Here is a 10,232-nt window from a genome sequence, read left to right on the forward strand (position 1 = left end):
TATTTACTTAGTGTGTAAGATATCACAATTGAAGCTCCATGGGCTGCTCTTTCCTTCCGACCTATGCCTTAGGGTTACATAGTCGATTCAAGAGCTTACGGGGAACAGTTTGTATGAGAGAAACACTGTGGGAGAATAATGTGATGAAACTGGAAGAGGCTAACTGAAGCTCTGGGTATGAAACTTGGTATAGACAAACCTATGCCTGGTTCCTTGAGCTTTCTTAAAGAAGCTATGGCAGGGGTTGCTGTATTCTGTTTTAAGCTTGCTTGTAAGAGTTTGTAACTTTGAACCATTCTTTAGCTTAAAAATCTGGCGGGTGAGCTAATGGGTAAATGGCCACTTATACTTCCCCTTCCCTTCACCTTTTGTAGTAGTCCATTTTGCATCACTTTGTATATGGGGAGTGTTACCTGCAGGCTAAGTGTCCACTTAGCTTGCCTATGTAACTTGGTGCTTTGTACATTTTGTTTCTGATTCTTACCCGGTCCTGGAAAACATAGCTTTGTCTGTACTGCTTTTATACAAAAATTTTGTGAATAAAACTGTTTATTCTTTAAAGATAGGTAAAAGAGAAGCAGAATGTGACTTCCTGTGCATGAACTTGTATAAATGCTTATTTTATCAAACGATGTTACAGAGAGAAGAGTTTACAGAACAACTGGGTTTATCATAGTGTGAAGGAGAAGTGAAAAAGACAAACCCATGCACACTGGCACGCACGTGCACACGCAAGCACACACAGTGACAGTGAAAGACCCCCGAAGGGAGCCCCCCACTCAAGTCTCGGGAAAGACGCGCACCCAGTAGGACACAGACACCAACTTGCTGCAATCACACGAGGAAGCTTTATTGTAAGCGAGATGAAACGAGAGCTCAGGCCAGCATGCTGGGGTCGAGACTCATACACCACACAGGGAGTAGAGGAGTTCGACCCCGACCTGAATTTCCACAGAGCTTATAAAGGAAAAAAACCACAAACCAGGGGGATCAGGAGGGAGGGAGGAGGGAAATTCCAAAACCATAGACTGCCTATACAGTTAGGTCATATGCTAGTCATGTGTAACACTAGGCAACACACCCAGGACTTTGTGACATTGTGATTAGGGGGTAGTGACATTTTACAAGGCCATTGGAACATTGTGGCCGGAGGCTATGGGTCATTGTGGCTGTTCCAGGAAACTTTTCATGCAAGAATGTTCCGGGAACCATTGTACAGCAAGGGAGGGGTGAAAAGTTCATGTTCTCACAGACTCTACTTCTTCTTTTTGAGTAGCTAGACCCCTACTTCTTCTTTTTGGGTAGCTAGGCGGCTTTTTATTAAATTTTTAATCCTTCATTCCCCACTTCTTCTTTTTCATCGGCTCTAATCTTAGAGCCATTGTTCATCCCATTGTAACTCTTGGTACTGTTGTCGCAGGACCAGTACCTGAACAGCACTCACTCTTTCTTTTATAAATGTCACCAGCCTATTGAGTATACATGGCCTGAAAGTAAGTAGAAGCATGAGGATTATAATGGGCCCAACTAAAGTAGAGAGGAGAGTGGTTAACCATGGGGACTTATTAAACCAACTTTCAAACCACCCCTGTCTGTCTTCTCTTTCTTTTTTCCGTATATCTAAGCGTTCTCTAAGTTTAGCCATCGAATCCTTAATTACTCCAGAATGATCAACATAAAAACAACATTCTTCTTTTAGAGCAGCACAGAGTCCTCCTTCCTTGAGGAATAATAAATCTAGTCCCCCTCTGTTCTGTAGTACCACTTCAGATAGGGAGGTTAAAGACTCTTCTAGTTTAGTTATAGATTGTTCTATGGATCTAAGGTCAGTATCCATAGCTGCCCGTAATTCTTCATAATATTGGGGGGTCTGAATTAATGCAGCGGCACCCGTACCAACTCCAGCCGCTATCCCCAGTCCCATGAGTACTGCAAAGGTCAAGGTGATAGGCTCTCTCTTCCAACGACCTCGGTGATCAAACTCATCTACAAAAGAGCTATCATCGTGATATAGGAGTCTAGGAACGAGTTGAACCAAAATACAGTAATCTTTGGAAGTATTGAAAACAGAAGTTGATACACAAGGAGTGAGACCAGTGTTGCAGGCCCATGCTGTGTCTAGGGGGGGTACTAGATACTGATTACCTTCCGTAGGCTGGACGGTTTGCGTTTGATTACAAAGGTGCTGTTTATCATGAGGTACCTGGCCTAAACAAAGTCCACTTCCTGAGACTGCTGTTAGAGTTAACTTTCTGTTTTCCCCCCAGGGGCATTGAGAGGAGTCTGTTGTTTTGTTGTAACCCCTGGTCTGAGCAATACCTTCATAATATGGGGGGCTAGAGGCATAGCACAACCAACAAGACTGAGTAACGTTAGGATTGGTACGATTCAGGACCAGGAATGCCCCTTGTATTAGGCTAAACAGACGATTTTCAGTGTCCGGGGGTATGGGAGTATTTGAAGTGGAGGGAGGTTCTTTAGCTAGGACATTAGGACCTACAGGTTGGGCTGGGGGGCTACTGAGGCTTAAGCGAACCATGACTGATGATCCAGGCTTGTTATTATAATCATTAAAAACTACCCCCCATCTCATGCCCCTCATCCATGTTTGGGTATCATAATTTTTACCAGTGTCTGTAAATTTGATCCGAATTCTATCTAAATCAGCAGAGCGACAGTCAAACCTTTTATATGGTTCCATTATGACATACCTCCCTGGCCCAGAGTTTTCAAAAGAAAAGGTAGCCCTGTCATGAGTATATTCGCTGTCCCATTTCCAATCACTGTCATTGGAAGAAACACAACTCCATTTAGCACAATAATGTGAGGCTGGCCCCCCACATATAGTCTGCTTATTATGCTCTGGGCAGCAGTAAAACCCATAGCTTCTTATTTGATTAGGGGGAATGGAAGTGGGGATAATCTGTTTGAGGCAGAAAGCTAGGTCAGGCCACCATGTCCCTGGTGGTGCTATTTTGGAAGTGGTGAATAAAACCTGATCCAGAGCAGGACCAAGAACCTGCCAGGTTAGAATTAAAGGCTGATGTGGGTTGTAATTTGGTAGGTAAACCTGACCTGAGTGAGCAGCAGCCTTAACTGAATCATCTGGTGGGTGCTCACGGTCAGGCCTGGTGGTCTTGGCGTTGAGAACACGAGTAGTAGCGTGGTCTCGGTTTGCATCAGCAGTAGCAGCGACAGCAGTAGTAGCGGCGGCTTTTGCGGCGGCAGCAGTCTGGATGATTTCCGGTTTCGCTGGCGTTGGTTTCGGAGGCGTGGGTTTCGGAGGCGCAGGTTTCCTAGCTGGAGGATTCGCAGCTCCTATGTTTCCTGGCCATATTCCTGCATCTTGGCTCTTCACTTCTGCGGCACAGGCGAAGCTTAAGAGGATTATCAGTAGTTGCCACCATCCAGTTGTTGTCTTCATTTTGGCTGGGTGTCTTCTTGACGTGGGAAGTGTGTATCCAAGCAGCGATCCCATCCACCTTTACTGCCGTGGGGGTGGTCAGCAACACCAGATATGGTCCTTTCCACCGAGGCTCCAAGGTGCCAGCTCGATGTCGTCTGACTAAGACCGAATCTCCAACCTGGAACCTGTGGGGCACCTCTGAAGTTCCCGGTGCGTAGGCTTCTTTTATCTGGTCCCAGATCTGTGTTCTGATGACTTCCAGAGCCTTGGGTACCCCAAACCGGGGTAAGATTTCTTCAAGAATCTTCTTGGCCACCACCTGAGCAGTTTCGGATTTTGTGGGGAAAGCCTCCACCCATCCTGAAAAGGTATCAACAAAGACTAATAGATATTTATTACCATATTTTCCTGGCTTTATTTCAGTAAAATCCACTTCCCAGTGGACTCCTGGTCGGTCTCCTCGTCTTCTTTTTCCAGGTTCTTGATAGGGCTTAGCGGCGTTAGTAAGTGTACAGGCCTGGCAAGAGTCAACCACCTGCCTAATTGTTGAATTTAAATTTAACACATGGTATTTAGAAGCTTTGACAAGTTGTTTTAGTTTATCTGCCCCTAAATGAGTCAACTGGTGCAGTCTCTGAACATAACTTATTCCTTCTTGTGTTGGCAGGATCACTCGCCCATCCATAGTCCGCGCTACCCCATCAAAGCTGAATTCTTGAGCTTGTTTTCTGTAAACCATATTTTTTAATATTTTAAAATCATTGGCTGAATAAATGTAGTTAGAGTCATCAGTAACTGGAGTTTTTACTGGAGTCTGACTCTTTTCTGCTAATATTGTTACCTGCTGGGCCACCTGTTTTGCCACGAGGTCCGCCATTTGGTTCCCTTTTGTTATAGGATCTTCTCCTTTTTGGTGACCTGGACAGTGAATAATGGCCACCTTCTTTGGCAAATGTACTGCCTCTAAAAGGGCTAAAATCTCTTCTTTGTTTTTGATGTCTCTTCCCGCCGAAGTGAGTAGCCCCCTTTGCTTGTAGATGGCTCCATGTATATGGGCTGTAGCAAAGGCATACCGGCTGTCGGTATAAATGTTAATGGCCTTACCTTCTGCCAATCGCAAGGCCTGAGTCAAAGCCACAAGTTCGGCTTTTTGAGCTGAAGTTCCTTCTGGAAGACTACTTGCCCAGATTACCTGTTTTCCATCTACCACTGCCGCTCCCGCTCTCCTTTTTCCTTCCACCACAAAACTGCTGCCATCTGTATACCAAGCAGGCACACCTGGCCATGGTCGATCAGTCAGGTCCTTTCTTGTTCCGGTTTCTTCCGCCAAGATATCGACACATTGATGTATTGGGGTGGAGTTATGCATCTCAGGGAGAAGAGTAGCAGGATTAAGAATGGCAGGTGGGGCGAAAGTCACTCGTTCATTCAGTAACAGGCTCTGATAGTGGGTCATCCGGGCGTTAGTCATCCACCGGTCCGGGGGCTGCCGCACGATACTCTCCAGAGCATGGGGAGCAATGATAGTCACATGCTGACCTAGGGTGAGCTTGTCAGCATCTTTAACAAGTAAGGCCACGGCAGCAATGGCTTTTAGGCAGGAGGGCCATCCGCTGGCGACCGGGTCTAACCTTTTTGACAAGTAGGCTACCGGGCGTTTCCAGGGCCCCAGAGCCTGAGTTAAGACCCCGCGGGCTACTCCAGCCCGTTCATCAACATATAAGGTGAAAGGCTTAGTCAAATCTGGCAAGGCCAGAGCAGGGGCTGCCAGTAGTGCAGCTTTTATGTCCTCAAAGGCTCTTTGGTGCTCCTCGGTCCAGGTGAATGGGACCTTTTCTTTTGTAAGAGGGTACAAAGGGGCTGCCAGTGTTGCGAACCCCGGTATCCAGAGTCTACAAAAGCCCGCCGTCCCCAGAAACTCACGTACTTGTCGCGGAGTGGTGGGGGCCGGGATCTGCATCACAGTTTTCTTTCGAGCTTCGGTGAGCCACCGCTTTCCTTCTCTGAGAGTGTATCCTAGGTAGGTCACCTCAGTGCGACACAGCTGAGCTTTTTTAGCAGACACCTGGTACCCCAACTCACCCAATTCATTTAGGAGCCTTTTGGTCCCCTCACGACACAGTTCCTGGGTTGAAGCAGAAAGCAGTAGGTCGTCTACGTACTGCAAGAGAGAAATCTGGGGGTTTTGTGCCCTGAAAGGCGCAAGGTCTCGATGGAGCGCCTCATCAAAGAGAGTAGGGGAATTTTTGAACCCTTGGGGCAGCCTTGTCCAGGTTAGCTGGCCAGTGTGTCCTCCTTCTGGATCTCTCCACTCAAAAGCAAATAGTGGCTGGCTGTTGGGATGCAATCGAAGGCAGAAAAAGGCATCCTTTAAGTCTAAGACAGTGTACCAAGTCCGCTCTGGTGGTAGGGAACTTAGTAAATTGTAAGGATTTGGAACCGTAGGGTGGATGTCCTGCACCCTTTTGTTAACTTCTCTTAAATCCTGTACTGGTCGATAATCGTTAGTCCCAGGCTTGCGCACAGGCAGGAGAGGAGTGTTCCAAGGGGATTGGCAAGGCACTAGAATCCCTAGTTGTAGCAGTCTCTGAATATGTGGCCGGATGCCTTCTTTAGCTTCCCTACTCATAGGGTATTGTTTGACTGAGACTGGAGAGGCATCGGCTTTTAATTCTACTACTATTGGCGGTACTTGCTTGGCTAACCCCATCCCTGTCTGCTCCGCCCAGACTTTGGAAAAAGCAGACAGCCACTCGGGGGCTAGTAACTGTTTGGGATTCTGCTCATGGAGGCGGTATTCTTCTTCTAAACTTAAAACCAAACATGCAACAGGGGCCTCTTCCCAGGTTACTTTTGGCCCTTTTGAGGTGAACTGTACTTGAGCCTTAAGTTTGGTTAATAAGTCTCTTCCCAGTAGGGGCATGGGGCATTCAGGAATCACAAGAAAAGAATGAGTCACTTGGCTTTTCCCTATATCTAAGACTCGTTTAGTGGTCCAGGGGTAAAGTTTACTACCAGTGGCTCCCATTACCATAGTCTTCTTTTGTCCCAATTGTCCCAGTGGCTTGGTCAAAACTGAATGTTCTGCTCCTGTGTCTACCAAGAAATCAACAGGAGTCCCCTCCACAGAAAGAGTTACCCTAGGCTCGGGGAGGGGAGTCGAGCCCCGACTTCCCTAGTTCTCTTCAAAGGCCAGTACGTTGGGTCCTCTTTGTTTCTTTTTAGGACAGTTTCTGGCCCAATGTCCTTTTTCTTTGCAGTATGCACATTGATCATTTTCGAGCTGCAGTCTTTTTCCTCCCGGAGGTCTTCTTGCTCCGTTGCCCAGGTACCCTGACTGTCCCTTCTCTATCCTTTTGTCACCTACTACTGCGGCCAAAATCTTAGTTAAGTTCCTCTCCTGCCGGCGATCACGCCGGTTCTCTCTCTCCTCTGCCTCTTTCTTTTCTCTCTCTCGTTTCTCTTCCTCTGTTTCCCTCTTATGATACACCTTCTCTGCTTCTTTTACTAGATCTCGCAAAGTGTAGTCCTGGAGCCCCTCTAACCTCTGCAGCTTTCTCTTAATGTCTGAGGCAGACTGCCCAATGAAAGCCATGGCTACAGCCGCTTGCTGTCCCTCCGAGGAGGGGTCAAACGGTGTATATCTCCTATAGGCCTCCATCAGTCGCTCTAAGAAAACAGAGGGCGGCTCTGCTGGTCCCTGAAGAACTTCTCTTACCTTAGCCAAATTAGTGGGTCGTCGAGCGGCCCCTTTGAGCCCCGCCACTAGAGTCCGGCGGTATACTGTGAGACGCTCCCTACCTTCCGCAGTGTTGAAGTCCCAGGCTGGGCAGGTCAAGGGGAAGGTTTCATCTATAAGATTGGGGAGATTAGTGGGGGTCCCATCTGGTCCGGGGACATTCTTTCTGGCTTCCAACAGGATCCTCTCCTTCTCCTCTGTGGTGAAGAGGGCCTGCAGGAGTTGCTGGCAATCATCCCAAGTGGGCTGATGGGCAAACATAAGGGACTCAAGAAGCCCAGTCAAGCCCGAGGGATTTTCTGAAAAAGAAGGGTGATTAGTTTTCCAGTTGTATAGATCAGCTGAAGAGAAAGGCCAGTACTGCAAAGGGACAAGTTCATCGGGGCCTGGCGGGGGGCCACCAACATAGACACGGAGGGGCAGGGCAACAGTGAAATCCCCTTCTGGGCTGCGGCCTCTCCGGCTCCGTGTCCCCGCCGCAGGCCCCCCCACCCCATCCCTCTCGGCAGGTGCCGGGGCCGGGGTTGCAGATGGTCGCGGCAGAGGATAAGGGGGAGGCTGTGGCTCCGTCCACAAAGGGTCCTCGATCTCAGGGTAGATCTTTGGAGGTTCCGAAGGGTCTGCCGACAGTTGGGTCTGCTTAGGTTTAGCTGCAGCAACTGCCACTGTCACTCCAGACCCCATGATCCAGGGCTTAACCCAAGGTGGGGGATCCTGGACTAGGTCCTGCCAGACGATGATATAGGGGATCTGGTCGGGATGTCCTCCTACTTCCTGAAAGACAATGCGCTTAACAGCGAGAACAAGAGACAGGTTAAAGGCTCCCTCTGGTGGCCATCCTACCTTAAAGGTTGGCCATTCGGATGAACAAAAAGTCTGCCAGGGTCCCTTCTTAACGTCTACTGAAAAATTGTGAGCTCTAGTCCTTACTTCAGTCCAGTGATCCAGAGTCAAAGTCAAAGGAGTCGTTACTTTCTGTCCCATGTCGAGCTCGACAACACACACCACACACACGAGCACAAACAAAAGAGAAAAAAGAAAACAAAACCGACGTCGACCAGAGGCACTGAAACTGATCGGCAGGTTGCAGACCTTGCCTAACAAACCGGTCGTCAAGGAGTAAAGTCTCCTCTGGACCTATCAGATGGGGTTCACCAGGCGTCCCTGGTCCCCCCTTGTGTCCTCCTGGGACGTCTCCCAGGGCGAACGGACGGTGGGTACCTGGACACGTCTATCCCTATCCACCCCGCACTCCTTCCTGGAGCGCGGTCTCACTGAGCGTCCGCAAAACCGAAAAGCGATCGCACCAAATTCCCAGACAGAACATAGACACGGACACAGACACAGCGCTGAGATAAAACAGAGAATCTTACCTCCAAGTGGGTCTAGGACCCCTGGGTGGTCGCGCAGATCCCGGACGAGCCCCCAAAAGAAAGACCCCCGAAGGGAGCCCCCCACTCAAGTCTCGGGAAAGACGCGCACCCAGTAGGACACAGACACCAACTTGCTGCAATCACACGAGGAAGCTTTATTGTAAGCGAGATGAAACGAGAGCTCAGGCCAGCATGCTGGGGTCGAGACTCATACACCACACAGGGAGTAGAGGAGTTCGACCCCGACCTGAATTTCCACAGAGCTTATAAAGGAAAAAAACCACAAACCAGGGGGATCAGGAGGGAGGGAGGAGGGAAATTCCAAAACCATAGACTGCCTATACAGTTAGGTCATATGCTAGTCATGTGTAACACTAGGCAACACACCCAGGACTTTGTGACATTGTGATTAGGGGGTAGTGACATTTTACAGGGCCATTGGAACATTGTGGCCGGAGGCTATGGGTCATTGTGGCTGTTCCAGGAAACTTTTCATGCAAGAATGTTCCGGGAACCATTGTACAGCAAGGGAGGGGTGAAAAGTTCATGTTCTCACAGACTCTACTTCTTCTTTTTGAGTAGCTAGACCCCTACTTCTTCTTTTTGGGTAGCTAGGCGGCTTTTTATTAAATTTTTAATCCTTCAACAGAAGTCATATATGATGTAGTTTTGTGTGCTGGAGAGAGAGACCCTGATAAACAGATAGATGTGTCTGATCTACAAAGGAGTACTTTGCATGCTAAAGGGGCACAGCCAGTGTTTTTACAGCATTATGTATGTTTTTCAGAGATGAGTACTGACCACTTACAGATAGACAATGGTTTCCATGGTGATGCTGAAAGGACAGGACAGCCAGCCCAGACCTGAGGGCACTGTGTTTTTGCCTGCTCAGAAATGAACTACTGTATCCTAGTCATTAGAATACTCAACCTAAGTGATAATTTACATATGTTCCCCTTGGTGGCTAAAGAACTTTAATATGCATCCAGGCATCCAGTAAAGTCCCTTGACCTTTGCATTGGAATGCCTGCAAGATCCTACTGTCTGGAGTTTAAGAAAAGAATAGAACAATGGGCTGGGAAGAATTAACAGCTGCCTCTGTTCCTGTAACACCTTCTTATCTGTGGGAAAGGGATTGAAATAGTCCTTTATTCCTATCAAACAGGAATGAAAAGAATTTCCTTGCCCAGCTGGATATTTGTAGTGTGTACCCTTCTGATGTTTCCTTTAAAACTCCACCTTCCCCTCTCCCACCTCCCACTTTAGCATGTCAAGCTGTATTGGCTCTAAAGCTGTTTGCTGCCTTTGAGCTGGCAGTACAGATAAATTCATTATGAGTCTAAACCTAGTTTCTTCCATCGATTAAATGCCATAAGAATGCGAGTAGTACGCTGTTAAACAAAAAGTATGTAGTAAGCCCTTCTAAGCATTCTCCTTTCTTACACACTACACATCCTTACACACATTTTGGTCTCCTCCCCCACACCCCCACCAGAAAAAAAAGGGGAGCAGGACCTTTATTACAACCAGAGGGAACTCAGTATCCAAACCAAGTAGGAATCTCAAGCTGTAAATTACAGCAAGGGGAGTGTTGGGATAGGTAGGAGCAGAGCCAGTATCATGAGATTACCTATCACAGGGCTTTGCTGAGGTGCTCCTGCTATGGTGTAGGGTCACCAGTGATATCAGCGGACAGTAAGTAGGTTAGCTGCTG

The 10,232-nt window shown here is 48.0% G+C and overlaps 1 pseudogene; it reads right to left on the reverse strand.

Moving 5' to 3' along the window:
• Positions 1–680: 680 nt before the first annotated feature.
• Positions 681–8,751, reverse strand: LOC103694571 (uncharacterized; annotated as a pseudogene).
• Between the last annotated feature and the right edge of the window lie 1,481 nt (positions 8,752–10,232).

The sequence above is a fragment of the Rattus norvegicus genome, chromosome Y (genome assembly GCF_036323735.1).
Source record: "Rattus norvegicus strain BN/NHsdMcwi chromosome Y, GRCr8, whole genome shotgun sequence".
Classification (NCBI taxonomy): Eukaryota; Metazoa; Chordata; class Mammalia; order Rodentia; family Muridae; genus Rattus; species Rattus norvegicus.